The sequence below is a fragment of the Ovis canadensis genome, chromosome 1 (assembly GCF_042477335.2).
Source record: "Ovis canadensis isolate MfBH-ARS-UI-01 breed Bighorn chromosome 1, ARS-UI_OviCan_v2, whole genome shotgun sequence".
NCBI classification, from domain to species: Eukaryota; Metazoa; Chordata; class Mammalia; order Artiodactyla; family Bovidae; genus Ovis; species Ovis canadensis.
Genome location: NC_091245.1, coordinates 431,546 through 436,764, shown reverse-complemented (window position 1 = coordinate 436,764; position 5,219 = coordinate 431,546). Strand labels below are relative to the sequence as shown.

At 46.8% G+C, this 5,219-nt stretch overlaps 1 long non-coding RNA gene across 1 annotated transcript; it reads right to left on the bottom strand.

Annotated features, from left to right (window-relative positions):
* Positions 1 to 1,603: 1,603 nt before the first annotated feature.
* LOC138445143 (uncharacterized) lies at positions 1,604 to 4,542 on the bottom strand. Its single transcript, XR_011258743.1, has 2 exons — positions 4,344 to 4,542; positions 1,604 to 2,503 (listed from the first exon to the last, which is right to left on the bottom strand). It is a non-coding gene; the product is annotated as an uncharacterized lncRNA (long non-coding RNA).
* Between the last annotated feature and the right edge of the window lie 677 nt (positions 4,543 to 5,219).

Sequence of the window (5,219 nt, the reverse complement as noted above, 5' to 3'; positions counted from 1 at the left end):
CTACATTAAAGACTTTGACTGAGTGGATCACAACAAACAGTGGAAAATTCTTAAAGAGATGGAAACACCAGATCACCTTACCTGCATCCTGAGAAACCTGTATGCAGGTCAAGAAGCAACAGTTAGAACTAGACATAGAACAACAAACTGGTTCCAAATTGGAAAGGAGTACTTCAAGGCTGTATATCATCACCCTGCTTATTTAACTTATATGCAGAATATATCATGTGAAATGCCAGGCTAAATGAAGCACAAGCTGGAATCAAGATTGTCAGGAGAAATATCAATAACCTCAGCTATGCAGATGACATCACCGTTATGGCAGAAAGTGAGAGGAGCTAAAGAGCCTCTTGATGAAAATGAAAGAGGAGAGTGAAAAAGTTGACTTAAAGCTCAACATTCAGAAAACTAAGATCATGGCATCCAGTCCCATCACTTCATAGCAAATAGATGGGGAAACAATGGAAACAATGACACTTTATTTTGGGGGGCTCCAAAATCACTGCAGGTGGTGACTGCAGCCATGAAATTAAAAGACGCTTGCTCCTTGAAAGAAAAGCTACAGCCAACCTAGACAGCATATTATAAAGCAGAGACATTGGTTGGCTTACAAAGGTCTGTCTAGTCAAGGCTACGGTTTTTCCAGTAGCCATGTACGGATGTGAGAGTTGGACTAGCAAGAAAGCTGAGTGCCAAAGTATTGATGCTTTTGAACTGTGGTGTTGGAGAAGACCCTTGAGAGGCCCTTGGACTGCAAGGAGATCAAACCAGTGAATCCTAAAGGAAATCAGTCCTGAATATTCATTGGGGGAACTGATGCTGAAGCTGAAACTCCATGTAGGGAGATTCCGTGTAGGGAGAAAAGCCCTCTACCCTGTGCAGTTGGTAATACCTCGTGTGCAGTAAGTCGGGGGCAGACAGTGATGCAGAGCCCCCACATCCCAGAGGGGCTCTGCAACCCATCTGTGGGTCCACCGTGGGGGACACTGACAGACAGCCCAGGGGCAGGATGAAGCTGACGGAGCCACAGTCAGGCCAACCTCCACCCACCAGCCTCCACCCCTAAGAGACGGATCTTAGAATGATTTGGCCAAGTTAACAGAACAGCCGAGTGAACTAAACTAAATCCATGACATCTCCACGGGCCGAGGGGTTTACAGGACAGGGGTGGGTGCCGGGGTCCAGCCCCAGCAGGATCCAGGGTACCCTCAGGAGAGACGGCGTTGGCAAGAGAGAGAGAGAGCAAATGAATGTTGCAGTTAAGAAAGTAGAGGAGAGGAAGAGGTTGATATTCCTTGGTTTACACAGAAAGCCAATAAAGCCCCTGCAAGGGACTTGCTCTGTTCACGAAGACCTCAGGTGCCTTCTCAATGGGATGAAGGTGCAGAGCACCTTCTTGTGAGGGCCTTAGAAGCCCGGGCAGGAAAGTGAACTCAGAGGGCCTCTGTGCTCCAGGGGATCAACCTGAAAAAGAAAGAGAAAGAGAAAGAAGGAAACAATGACACGGGGGGACCAAGCTTCGGTGAGCAAGGCCCACAACTTTAGTTTCAAAAGGAGCTTTTATACCTTAAGTTGTACATAGAGAATAATGGAAGATGCAAAGTCATGCAGGGTCAGCAGTCCTGACCCTTATCGAGACCAGGCTTTATTTCTGCATACGTTTCCATTTACAAAGGTATTAGATGATTGACATCATCTTCTGGCCAGGAGGCCTGATAACATTTTATGATTCTTTCTTCTGATAAAGGTTAATCAACCAAAAAGCTTATTTTCTCTAAAGGTGATTTTTCTAAAGTCTAGCACCATTCTCCTAAACCACTAGATAAAGTTGCATTTCTATAGGACAAAGGTGCAGTGGGCTATAACAAAGAAAGAATTTATTAACTTAAGGTTTAATGTTGTTAATACCAAGGCTATTACTTATATTCCTATATATCAACTATATTAATTAATGCACTCCCAGGCACACAATGAAAGGTATGAAAACTTCGCAGCAAGCATTGGTTCAACAATGAAACCCTCCACCAGTACTACTCTAATAACTTTAACTCCTCAAAAGCCTCTGTATTTTTAGAATGTTTTAAGCTTCCCGTGCCTCTCGTGGTTGGGAGGCTGTGAACAATCACAGGCGTGGTTGTAAAAGTCCAGATAAACCTGTCAGGCAAGTTAGAAAGCCATCAGAGGGGTTTGAATGGAAACACTCCAATTATGCCCAGGAGACTTATTAACTAGAGCTCTAAGTTGATTTCCTTTAGAGAAAGGTGGTCGGGGATAGCCCCCTGTTAATGTTAGAGAAGTTGGTGAAAGGCATAAGATAGTAAGACAGACAGATTCTGGTTTTGGGGTAGATGCTGAGCAGGTCCAGGGGGTCCGTCGAGTCCTGATCCGCCTTGCCTGTTAGGTCTCTTCTGCATGACCTTGTCATGGTGGGGTCTCCCGTGTTGGCTCCCGGCAGGTGGGGGTTCGGGGAACGTTGTCGAAACCGACTAACCAACATGGGCATCTGAGCGTGAAGAAGGGGGGGGGGGGTGTCGCACAAATATTAGAAAGCATGAATATCACGTATTTTATTGCCCAGCTTCTTTTGGAACTAAACACTGTTTGTCAAATAGTCACCCAGGGAGGGGAGACACGAATCACTGTTTCCAAGCTGTTGGGCCATTTTTGAAGTACATTTGACTTACAGAACTGTATCAGTTTCAGGTGTACAAGATGATTTGACCCTTGTGGACATTATCAAATGACTAATGCAGTAAGGCGAGTTGCCCTCTGTCTTCACACGAGGCTGTTACAATGCTGGCGCCCACACGAGACCTAGTCACTTTGCCCCTGGAGGCCTGAGCCTCTGATGCGTCACCCGTGTCACTTGGTGCCCCAGCGTCTCCCCTCTGGCAACCACTGTGCATCCTCTGAGTCTGTGGGTCTGTTTCCATTTCTGTTTGCTTGCTGTGTTTTTTAGATTCCACATATAAGTGAAATCATAGACTATTTGTCTTTCTCTAATACTTCACTTAGCATAAAACCCTCCCAGTCCATCCATGTTGTCACAGATGGTAAGGTTTTATTCTTTTCATGGGTTAGTAATATTCTACTATATTCATGTACTACAGCTTCTTTATCTGTTCACTTATCAATGGCACTTGGGTCAGTTCCTCATCTTCACTGTTGTAAATAGTGCTACAAAGAACATAAGAAAGCATGTGTCTTTTCAAGTTAGTGTGTTTGTTTTCCTCAGAAAAACACCCAGAAGTGAAGTTGCTAGATCCTAAGGTCACCCTATTTTTATTATTTTGAGGAACCACCATAATTTTTTCATAGTGGTTGCATCAATTTACATTCCCACCGACACACACTGTTTAACATTTAAATTTAGGATATCTTTATTTTTACAACATAAAAGTGTTTCTTTTATGTAATCTACAGTGGAAACGGTTCTTGATATACCTTATATCAGTCATGTCCAACTCTTTGACCCCAGAGACTATACAGTCCATGGGATTCTCTAGGCCAGAATACTGGAGTAGGCAGCCTTTCCCTTCTCCAGGGGACCTTCCCATCCCAGGGATCGAACCCAGGTCTCCTGCATTGTAGGCGGATTCTTTACCAGCAGAGCCACAAGGGAAGCCCAAGAGTACTGGAGTGGGTAGCCTATCCCTTCTCCAGTGGATCTTCCCAACCCAGGAATCAAACTGGGGTCCGCTGCATTGCAGGCGGATTCTTTACCAACTGATGGGAAGGACTGCATCACCCAGTGAGGCGTGTGGGACGCGGGCAGAGGAAGGAGAGCCCCCAGAGGACCGCCAGGGAAGAGCACTCCTCAGTTCACCTGGCAGGGGTACTGCCCTCGGGTCTGGAGGGTGGGGGGCGTCGGATCCACCCGTGTTCCTCACTCACCCTTTGCTTGGATGAGGCTCTGGGTCCAGGGGACGACGTCCATGCCTGAGGGTCCCATGCAGGGAGCCGGGGTTACTATGGAAACCTGAAGGCACTGACATCAGCCTTCACCGTGTGCTTCAGAGGTTCCCTGAGCAAGCGCTGCACCTCCTGGAACAAACCTCACCCCATCCCCAAAGGAGAGCTTCTTGGGCCCTCGAGGTGCACAAAACAGGCACTTTTAGGGGCGCCCTGCCACACAGAGAAGTGATTGAAATGTTTGGCCTGCAGATGAGTGAAACATCAAATTGGAACAATTTCTACCACTTAAACTTTTAAACTTTTCATTGTTAGAAAATTGGATGCAAAGCCACACTGTTAATAAAATAATGAGACTAAAAATATGTTGTAACAAAATATATTCATAAAATATATGACGATTTCAAATACTCAGTACTTTAAATACCTACCTCTTAACATCCACTTTGCAGGGACTTGGCAGAGAATGAAAACTAAGGTACTGTCTGGGGAGTCCAGGAGAATCACAGTGAACAACAGAAGAAAACTCAGATTTACAGATCATTGCAATGCCAGTGTGCGATCTGGTAAAACCTGTATGTTTGTCTCCAGACCTTCCGATTCAGCACAACGTTTACCAAGCTCGGGTTCAAAGTCTGAGTTAATCATTAATGCGAAGCTGTCGTCCTGGACAGCAGGCACCCTTGCTGTGAGCACAGGGCTGGGGGTACCACGGGGAGCATCTACTGGCTGCACGGCCTCCTTCCCAGCAGGGCTCTGCTGGGATCTCCGCAGGGCTAAGGCCACTCACAGGCCAGGGCCACCCGGGCCTTCCTGGAAAGACGTCATCCTGATGGTCCACGCACCTGGGGGCAGAAATCCCCTGTGACAGCTGGGGCACATTGTCTGGATGGCCTCTCGGAAGAGGCTGCCAGAGGCTGAGGATTGAGGCCATCCTGCAGGAGTGAGAACAGGAGAGGAGGCTGGGAAACTCCTGGATCCATCATCCCAGAATATTCCAAATGGCTGAATTTCAAAGCCAATAAACATTCAGTTCAGTTCAGTTCAGTTCAGTTCAGTCGCTCAGTCGTGTCCGACTCTTTGTGACCCCATGAATCGCAGCACGCCAGGCCTCCCTGTCCATCACCATCTCCCGGTGTTCACTTAGACTCATGTCCATCGAGTCAGTGATGCCATCCATTAGGTCCTATAATAAGGTCATAAAATACAGGAATTGAGCACGAAGCTCCTGGCCATCAGAGTCTGCACGGGAAGTAAGTGTCGCCAGGCTCACACTGCATCTGAGACTCAGAGCATCTCCCGCACTT